Source organism: Apium graveolens, chromosome 6, assembly GCF_009905375.1.
Source record: "Apium graveolens cultivar Ventura chromosome 6, ASM990537v1, whole genome shotgun sequence".
NCBI classification, from domain to species: domain Eukaryota; kingdom Viridiplantae; phylum Streptophyta; class Magnoliopsida; order Apiales; family Apiaceae; genus Apium; species Apium graveolens.
Genome location: NC_133652.1, coordinates 238779748 through 238790996, shown reverse-complemented (window position 1 = coordinate 238790996; position 11249 = coordinate 238779748). Strand labels below are relative to the sequence as shown.

Here is an 11249-nt window from a genome sequence, read left to right as displayed (position 1 = left end):
TGTGATGTGGCTGGGGGTGGTGGTTTTGGATTCTGTGTTTCTTCTTCTTTGTCTAACATTATTGATTGATTTTCAGATCTTAAACTATCTGTACGTTAACAGCAAGCTCTGATACCAATTATTAAGCCCTTAATCAACTGTAGCGGGGGATGAATACAGTTAATACAATCAATTCGACAAAGCTTCAATAGAATCAACAGTTTTTATAATAACAGATAAAAACTGATTACAAACGTACTCTCTCGAAAGGATGAACAATTATCCTTGAGAGCTACTAGGTTATGCGAAAGATATAACAATGTTCACAATGCTTATAGCATGAACCTAATCTGTGCTTTATATAGAGCAAATCTACACAATGTATTAGGAATCCTATTCTATTAATAACAAGGAAACCTAATACAATGCTTCTAAGATAAAGTCCTTCACCGCCTTGAGTTCCTGTTTACTTTTCCTTATCGAAGATCAACTGATGTGAAAAATATTGATTACATCATCTGTTGACATCATCATCCGTTGATATCATCATCATCCATTGATATAAGTTCTGATGTGAACTTCTGATAGTTTCTGCTTGATATCATCAATTGCTCCTAACATAAGTAGAACTTGAACAATCAATGGAAACAAATAGTTTAATTAACATTTTCTTCTTTGATCACATATCTAAGTTAATTTCTTTTAGATCTTTTCTCAATTTATGACAGCTAGTCATGACTTTCATGTTGCATGGAATACAATCAAACTTGTCACATAAATAGTAAGGGTCATCAGTTTGAGCTTCATTGTACTTGCAGGCTCCATACTTTGTCTTACGAACAATCTTTTTACAAATATGAGTTTGGTGATTTGTTGAGCCACATCTTTGACACTTCTTTCTGGAAGCATCTACAACATAAGCTTAGTTATTGCTTTTGTTGACACCTATCTTTCCATTTATGTTATGCTTTTTTTTCCTATGCTTTCATTCTTGATTTCAGTTATTGGTGTTTTGATGACTGGACTAGCTTCAGGTTTTTTCTCATATTCAGTGTTGAGAGTAGGTTTGGCATTTTTCTTTTCTTCATCTTTATTGCAATTTCTTGCTTGATAATAAGCTCATCTTCACGGAAGTTCACCTCACAGACTTTGAACAAGTGTGCATTCACCTTTTCAAGCACAACAGGAAATTATTTATTCACACTTTCCTATCCCTTGTCAATTTGACTTTTCTTTTATGATGAACCAGCCTTATAGTCTAATTCAATAGCTATGTTATGACATGGCTTGTTCTTTTCATGGTATTGACCACCAATTGAGATGCATTTTAAATGACTTAAGTTTAAGATCATTTTTCTCAATTACGTCTCTCAATACAGCTTCAACTTCCTCTGCATATTTCAGCTTATTTTTGAGATATTCATTTTGTTGTCTAACTGCTTTTAGACTAACAAGCTGCAACTCTTGTTTCTCAATTTCAAGTTTTTATTCACTTTTCACAGCCTACTCGTTTCCTCAGTAGCAGCCACCATACTTGTGTAAATGTGAAATATTTTTACACTCATCTTTTCAACAGTTTCCTTATATTGTGAAGCATTTAAATCAATGGTGGTTAGGATAAGTACCTCAGATTTTGATGCAGATGACTCTCCTTCCTCCAAAGCTATGGGAGCATAATTTTCATATTCTTCAATATCATCTTCATCATCCGTTTCATCCCAACTATTTCCTTCAACAATATAAGTTTTTTTTGTTATTTATTCAGGAGTGCTTCATACTTAGCTTCAAGCTCCAAATAAGCCTTATCTTTCTTCACCTTCTTTGGATTTCTGCATTATGTAGCAAAGTGACCAAGTTTATCATAGTTGTAGCATCTAATCTTTGATATGTTCACAGATCCTGACTTATAGCCGCCTTTTTCAGTTGCATATGTATGAGTCTTTCCTTTCCAGTTGTTGTTGTAGGATGATTGACCTTTACCCTTGAAGTACCTAGGATTATTGACTCTTATACTAGAAAACTTTCTTATCAGGTAGGCCATAGACTGGTCCATTTCATCTAACTCATCAAGAGTATAATGCTCATCCCCTTCTAACTCTAAAATGACTTATTTTTGAGGTTCCTTGTTCTTCTGCTCAACAGGTTACATTACTTGAGTCTGGGATTTAGTTTTCTCTTCGGGTATTTTCTTGTCATTGGCTATTAAGGCACTTGACACATCTACAACATGTCTTTACTCACCTTCAATGACTTTCTCTACATCATCTCCAACTCATAGGTTTTAAGAATGCCATACAAAACCTCCAAAGTTATTCTCCAATGTTATTCTTCCTAGATCTCTTCCTTCTCTTATTATAGATGGTCAAGAAGAGTGAGCAAGAATTTTAGGTTAACCTCCTTAGCATCATAATGCTTGTCATGCAGCTGTAGATCATTTATCAGTTTGTTGAATCTTTCAAAACCCTCAGTATTGCCTTCTTTAGGTTTAGCCATGAAACCCTCATATTGTGAGACTAGAATCTTTCTTTGGTTTGACCTCACTTCTTCAGTACCTTCACACAGAATCTCTATCTTTTCCCAGATCTGCTTGGCTGACTCACATTTGATAATTTTATTGTACAGGACATTATCAAGAGATTCAATAAAAATAAGTTGTAAGCTACTGTCAAGTGAAACTTTCTGCTTTTTTGGTTCAGTATATGTAGATGGATCTTTAGAAGCAAAGTGACCAGGAAAAACCATATCACCATCAGTTGCTTCAGGTACCCTCACCATAGGAATGAAGGATCCATGCTTGAGAATTTCACGATATAGTGGATTAGCCATCCTGATGAACAAAATCATCTTCTTCTTCGAAAGGATGTAGTTCACTTTGTCAAAGACGGGAATCTTGATACTGCTAAGTTTCTATGCATTCATACTTCCAAGATCAAATCTGTTTATTTTTATATTTTGATCTGATACCATATGTTTGGTATGAAGTGCAACATAGAGGGGGTGAATGTGTTTTCTTTGATTTTCTTGATTATCAGATAAAGTTTTTGGCTTTTGGAACTTAATAGCTAGATTTGAATATGTAGTGACAAATGATTGAATGTAAAGACACGAGTAATCTATCAAAACTTATTTGATTTATATTAAATCAAATTTGTTGTTCTACAAATATGTGTTTTTGAAAATAAGAACTCAACTACTTTTCTTGAGAGAATACAAGATTTCTAGATCTGTTTTGTTAAATCTAAATAAAGAACCAATGACATGTTTTAGAGAACAACATTCACAGCTTACAGATATTATACTAAAATGGAATAACACATATTCTAAAGTCTATTTGTCTATTTCCACTTTAAGTGTAGCAAATCTTTATACAATCTTACAAGTATGTGACTCTCCTTTGTCTAGTTTATCTTGGCCTTTGATCTTGCATTATTCAAACTGCATTTATAGACTTTCCAATTCAATGATAGAATTGTTTGTTGACTGATAATCTTGGATCTTCAAGTTGTCTATATTCTGAATATTGAGGCTGTTGTCGAGATCTATTTTACTGTATAGAGAAGTCGCATATCAATGTGTAGAATGACTTATCGATATCTCCACTTTTCTAAAAATATTATGATTTATCGAGATCTCCAGTTCTCTACAAGTAGATTAACTTGTTGATATCTCCAGTTCTCTACATAAGCTTTTGTCTTGTTGATATCTCCAGTTCTCTACAAGTAGATTTTGACTTGTCGATATCTCCTGTTCTCTATATGGACTTTTTGACTTGTCATCATCTTCAATTCTCTACAAGAAGATTAACGTGTCAATATCTCTTTGGACTTCTCTACAAGTCATTTTTGACTTCTCGACATACATCTCTATACTTCTTAATCTATGACTTTTCGATGTGTGACTTAGAATATTTTTCCAAGAACAACATTATTCAATTCCAAGCTTCTACACTTCTCTCTGAGGTATGATCATGATTGATCTTCTTCCAGAGTTTATTCCTTAGCTTGATGGTTGTTCATAGAAAAATCCTCCATTCTAATCCCCTTAATACTTTTATAGACTCAAGAAATACAAATACAAAATATAATAAGATTATTATACAACTAATTCTTAGGTTTGTTAGAGTGACTTAGTCTTGTTATGTACAGGCATGTCTTAAACAACAAACCATGGTTTTGTTTCTAAGGTTTGAATTTCGGTTTTGGGAGAAAGATGTCTGGTGGTATTAACGTGAAGGTCGATAAATTTACTGGGAGAAACAGTTTTAGTCTATGGCAAATCAAGATACGTGCCTTGTTAAAGAAGTAGGGGCTCTGGTACCGTTGAACACGAAATCGGCTACTTCTAGAAGCGCTAGATGGCTAGTCTCGAAGAAAAGGCACACTCAACAATTTTGTTGTGCCTTACAGATGATATTATTACTGATATCACGGAGGAGGATACCACGTCTAGTTTATGGTTGAAGATTGAAAGTCTTTATGTGATAAAGTCTTTAACAAATAAGTTGCTTCTGAAGCAACATCTATTTAGTTTGCAATTGCAAGAAGGTATGCCTCTTCAAGAACACTTAGATCAACTAATAACAATTTTATTAGAATTGCGTAATATTGATGTTAAAGTTAAAGATGAGGATGTTGCTTTAATTCTGGTACTTTCTTTACCATTATCATATGAGAAATTGGTGCAATCATTTATTATTGGTGTAAATACTATTTCTCTAGAGGAGGTTAAATCTTCTCTTCATTCTAGAGAGCTGCGCCATAAGGCGGCTGGTATAGGTATAAATAATCAGGCTGTTGGGTTGGTAGCCAGCGGGAGTACTTGACATGAAAAGTCGGGGAAGTATAAATCCAAAAAACCCAGCTTTTAAGAGTTCGAAATCTAATGATATCTGAACTTACTGTAAAGAGATGGGGTACTGGAAATCTGTTTTTCCCAAGAAATAATAGAATAAATTAACGGGTACTACTGCTATAGCTGATGATAATTCTGAAGAAGATATTTCTCTAGTTGATGCCAATCACAGCATCACTCTGAGGTGTGGATTATTGACATTTGGAGCGTCTTACCATATATGTTCGCGCATGGAGTGATTCACAACCTACAAGCAAGTAGACGGTTGGAATAGGCTCGGTTAAACTTCAGACACATGATGGTAATTTGTGCACATTAAATGATATTAGGCATATCCCACTTATGATGAAGAATTTGATATCTCTGAGTATGTTAGACAACAAGGGTTTCATTTTTAAAGGTGAATGGGGAGTTCTACATATCTGCAAGGGTTCTGATGTGTTAAGCCTTTAATAAACTGTAGAGGGGGGGGTGAATACAATTAAACAATCAAATTGAAATGACAGACACAATTGAAAGAATATTTTTTATTATTGATGTATAAAAACTGATTACAATACTCTCTCAAAGGATGAACAAATATCCTTGAGAGCTGATAGGTTATGTGAATGATATATCAATGTTAGAACACATCAAGTGAACCCAATATGTGCTTATATACTGCACAGTTACACAATCAATAAAGAATACTAATACAATATAATACGGAATCCTAATACATATCTATCTATTGATTACTACAATAAGTAAAGTCTTACACCGACATATCTCTGCAAATATTTACTCTTTTGATATCTCATAATTTCCATCTTGACAATTACTGATGTGATTAAATGCTGATGTCAAATACTGATAAGCCAATATTGATGGTAAATGCTGATGACATCACCTCTGTCAAATACTGATATCAATGCTGATGTAATAAACTTTGATAGTTTAAATATCTATATCATCAATTTCTTCTAACAATCTACCCCAACTTGTGCATTATGTAAATAAGTACAAGTCCCTAATTGATGATGTCAAAACTATTTAAATATAGAAATACAAACAAATATACAATCTTAAAGTCAGTGCTATCAGAGTTAAATTGAGTCTTAAACTCTAGTATATCTAGTAGCATCATCAAAGAATTTCTTGAGCATATTTGCTTCAAGAACATTCAAATACATCTCCATCCTCTATTTGATATCTTTGAGCTCTTCTGTAGATTCATCATTTTGATAGATGGGAGCTCTAAGATCATGTAGATTAGATCTTCAAAGTGACAAGTCATCTAGTTCCAAGAAATAAACTTTCTTTCCATCAGGGTTGAAAGTGAGAACTTTTACACCTATAGACATGATCACCTTGGCCCCCCCAATAGGCATATCAACAGTGTTTCCAGATTCATTAATATATTTTAGAGTGTATTTTGACTTGTAAGTCATTCCTTTATGCTTCCTATATACTAGGTCTTTCAGATAAGTAGACCATCTGGTAGTAGAGTTAATTACCTTTAGTAATATAGTGACATATTCCAAATCTTGCCATGATTTATCTCTTATCTGCTCCTGTAAAATCTTCAACCTTTTTCCAGATTAGAGAAAATACAACATCTTCTCTTTAGACTTGTTTGTATCAAACATATCAAGCACTATCTGAACAGATGTAAATCCTCAAGATTTACATTCTCTCCCACTCCTGTCAGATTTCCAGGCTCTCTTAGAATTAAAACATTGCTAGTATAAGTATTAGCATTTGGAAGTCCCAATCTACCACTTCTTCCCGCTCTTCTAGACTGTAAGTTACCACTATAGATCTTATTAATAGTCTCAGAAGAATCTCTTTTAGGTGCAGGTGTCTTGCTTCCCCTTAACAACTTTTTCTTTTCTTCAAGAGTTAACTCTGGCTTATCAGAGCTTGAGCCTTCTGAATCAGAGTTTAAATTTCTGTCAGGATTTGAAAGATCAGCCTTTGTTCTTGAATTATACAGTTAACAACTTGAGTAGTATCAATGGTTGTGACCGGTTGAATTTAAACAGTTGTTTTCCAACTGGAGCATTGACAATGGTTGGAATGATTTGTAATTTCTCAGCCCAATCAGATCCAGGAATTACCTTTCTTCTTTTGTAAACATGATTGGCTTCTTCTTCAAGAATCTTCCCGGTATCATCATGAGCTTGAATTACTGAATAGACTGAATCTATCAGTACTTTATATTTAGATGCTGATCTCTTTTTGATCTTGGTCTTAGATTTAGTCTTTAATTTTCACCAACCTTTTCCTTCCCCTTATAACTCCTGTCAGCATTTAAAATTGTATAAGACATTAGAATATGTCCTTTAGCTGCAATTTGGCTGATTTCTTTTATTACTAGTCCTTTGGTTGGTCTTTGTCCAGGAATATCTTCATATGGTGAGACAGTATCAGTGGTTACTCGTCTCAGAGATTTGAATTCCTCTTTCATAAGCCTTAGTTGCTCAAGATTAACTCCTGGTTTTTTCTTTTTAAAAATCCTTCTACTCACCTCAGAATCAAAAGATAATACTTTAGGATCCTTGTAGCATAGAGTTGTAATGTCTGTAAAAATTGATTTGCCTCAGCACCAACTTCTATCTCTCGAATGCCTTGGTCTTCATCAACATTTGTGACTGTCAGTGTTTACTTTGTAGATATAGTCAGATTTTTTTGTCTTCCATTTCTCCCTCTCTCTCCACCTTTCCTAGATTGGCTAGTTATTTTAGAAGTACCACTAAGTCCAATTAGTTCTCCACCTTTCTTCCCAAGAATCTCCTTTCCTTTTTTTTACTTCCTCCATCAGGATCATCATCTTTGTCATCAACATCTTTCAGCTGAAGCTTCTTGAATTTAGATTTCAATACTTTAATAAGCTTTGAATTGATGAATTTTGTACTCAAGTTGTTAAGTGTTTTAACATGTTTTCTAGTGTTTTTGCATTTCAGGCATTAATCTGTGAATCAGGTGAATTAGCATTATTTTGGTGCTAATTTGGTGTCAAGGTGGTGTTGGAATAAAAGCTCGTGGAAAGCCTGCTCGAAGCAGCAAGGAAAAAGTTGAAATCTAAGTTTTTCCTAGAAGGACGGCACGCCCACGCTGTGATAGCGCGCGGCCGCGCCAAGATTTTAGAAGGGCAGCGCGCCCGCGCTGTAATAGCGCGCGGCCGCACATGTACGAATAATATGAATCCTGATTTTAATTCGATTCTAAGTGGGGAGACTTCCATATTGCAAAGGGCTGCTATATATATTTAAATAAGAATGTTTTCATGAGAGAGATGTACCAGAGCGCAAGGAGAGCCGTAAGAAGACCGTTTTTAGCACGATTCAACGAAGACGAAGAAGATCTTGTTTTTACTTGTGAATCTTTGTTTTAAGTTGTATTTGGATGCTAGTTTTCTTACTTATGAACCGTACTCTTATTTTATACTTGGTTTTATTTATTCGTTATAAAGACTACATTTGTTATAACATGCTTTCATCAGAACCCGCGTTGATGATGAGTCCAATTATAGGCTAATCGTTATCGTGGGGTTCTAGCGGATTTATTTATGGATTTCTTTAGTTAAATTGTTTCGATGCCTTAGTATGTGGTGATTGATTGATAGACTAGTATTGGTTGTGCGTATTCGTCTTATGAGCGTCATGAACTTATAAATAGTGTGTTAATTCTTAATAAAGCGAAAGTGAATTTAAGGATTTGAACTTGCCATGCTAGCATAGGTTCATGTATTGTTATGCATGATTCGTAGGTAATTTTAACCATCTTACATGCCCTGTATTACCAAGATAGATAACTTGTGCTTAAACCGTTATGTTGTCAAATTCTATAGAAATATAGGGTCTGAATATAATTGGTGTCTATTAAACTTCTATCTCTTTTGTGGATGTCTAGTAGTATGGTACTTGTGCAACGAAAGTTGGCCTTTATCAGTTTCGTGTTGTCAGATTAGTGTCATCACCATTACATACTAAGGTTGAGAACAATAAGGCTATTGAATGAAGTATTTAATGAAGTTAGAATTCCATGTTTATCATATATATTAATTTAATCAATCTTATTCTCTTAGTTATAATTGTTAGTTTAATTTTTAGTTATAAACAACCTCAATTTGTTATCGTCTTAGCATTGAATAATAACCATACATTAATGCTTAAGTGCGTGAATTAATTAGTTAACCAATACAGTCTATGTGGGAACGAACTAGAAAAGATTCTATACTACTTGCGAACGTGTATACTTGCGTGTATTATTAGTGCGTGTTTAGCGACTAACAAGTTTTTGGCGCCGCTGCCAGGGACTGCAGTGTTAATTATTAGTTTATGTATTTTCCATCAGTGGTCGTTAAAGTTCATTGACTCGGACATTGTTACTTAGCTATTTCCTTGTTTTATTTCAGGTACTCTAGCGAGGGTGTATGCATACGCATTCGCGTACTCGTAAGAGAAATCTGGATCAAGACAAGGATGAAGCGATAGTGGTTCGTAAGAAGTTTTTGAGGAATAAAAGAAGGTAGAAGAAGAAGAGAAAGTTGAAGAACCAACTTTAGTAGAGATGGGTGATCAAGCGGAAAATATGAAGGATTTGATGGTCTATTCTCAGCCTAAGTTTAATGACATTCAGTTGAGCATCATCAGACCAGTCATCAGGGCTAACACTTTTGAGATCAAGTGAAGCACGATTCAGATGATACAGAACTCAGTTCAGTTTGGGGGTTCTCCTACTGAAGACCCCAACATGCACATCAGGGATTTGATCGAGATCTGCGACACTTTCAAGTTCAATGATGTGACTGAAGATGCTATCAAGCTGAGAATCTTCCTATTCTCTCTAAGGGACAAGGCTAAGTTCTGGTTACATTCTCTACCAGCAGGGTCTATCACCACTTGGGAAGATCTTGCTCAAAAGTTTCTCACTAAATTCTTCCCTATGGCGAACACTGTTGCAATCAGGAATGCTCTTACTCAGTTTGCTTAGAAAATAGAAGAATCTCTGTATGAGGCCTGGGATCGATATAAGGAGATGCTAAGGTAGTGCCCACACCATAGCATGCCTGATTGGATGATTATCAACTGTTTCTATAATGGATTGGGTGCTACTTCTAGATCCATGCTTGATGCAGCATCAGGAGGAGCCTTGTGGGCTAAAAGCTATGATGAAGTTTATGAACTTATTGAACTGATGGTTGCTAATGAGTACCAGAATCCTTCTCAGAGGCTGACTCAGGGAAAAGTCGCAGGAATTCTGGAATTGGACGCAGCAACTGCTATTGCTACCCAACTTAAGGGTTTGACGATAAAGATGAACACTTTGACTAATTATGGAGTTAATCAAATCACCAGTGTCTGCGAGCTATGTGCTGGTGCCCATGAGACTGATAAGTGCACAATTTCTAGTGAATCAGCTCAGTTTGTGAGCAACTTCCAGCGATCGCAGCAACCAGTGCCAGCCACTTATCATCCCAACAACCGTAATCATCCTAATTTCAGTTGGAGCAACACTCAAAATGCGGTTCAATAGCCTTATCAACAGTATCCAGCTAAGCAGTATAATCCCCCTGGTTTTCAGCAACCGTAATATGCACTAAGACAACAACTCCAGCTGCAACAAGCTAATGAAAAATCTGAATTAGAGGAGTTGAAGCTTATGTGCAAAAGTCAAGCTATTTCTATCAAGACCTTGGAAAATCAAATTGGGCAAATTGCCAATGCCTTTCTAAATCATCAGCCTGGTACACTACCCAGTGACACTGAAGTACTAGGAAAGAGGGAAGCTAAGGAGCAGGTAAAGGCAATCACTTTGAGGTCTGGAAAGGTTGCAGGATGAGAAAGAAGTAGAGCAGCAGGATGAAGAAGTGGAACCAAGAAAGACTACTGTTGAGCACACTCCTCTTGAGGGTAATACAAGGGAAAAACAGATCTATCCTCCACCGCCTTTTCCTAAGCGGCTGCAGAAGAAGAAGCTGGACAAGCAATTTGAAAAGTTTCTGGAGGTGTTCAAGAAACTTCATATCAACATACCTTTCGCTGAGGCTCTTGAGCAGATGCCTAGTTATGCAAAGTTTATGAAAGGTATTCTCTCTCGGAAAGTAAAGCTAGATGATTTTGAGACTGTCGCTCTCACGGAGGAATGCAGTGCTGTGCTGCAACAGAAGTTGCCTCCGAAGCTTAAAGACCCAGGAAGTTTCACTATTCCGTGTACTATTGGAAAAGTGTCTTTTGACAGATGCTTATGTGACTTGGGAGCTAGCATCAATCTGATTCCTTTGTCAATTTTCAAGCAGTTGGACTTATCTGATCCCAAACCGACTTATATGACCTTGCAGTTAGCCGACCGTTCTATTACATATCTACGAGGTATTGTAAAGGATGTCTTGGTCAAGGTTGATAAACTCATCTTCCCTGCTGATTTCGTAATTC

At 35.7% G+C, this 11249-nt stretch overlaps 1 non-coding gene across 1 annotated transcript; it reads right to left on the bottom strand.

The window, feature by feature from the left end:
* Window positions 1-9774: 9774 nt before the first annotated feature.
* On the bottom strand, window positions 9775-9881 carry LOC141669620 (small nucleolar RNA R71). The gene has a single exon (XR_012553888.1). It is a non-coding gene; the product is annotated as a small nucleolar RNA R71 (small nucleolar RNA).
* Window positions 9882-11249: the final 1368 nt, after the last annotated feature.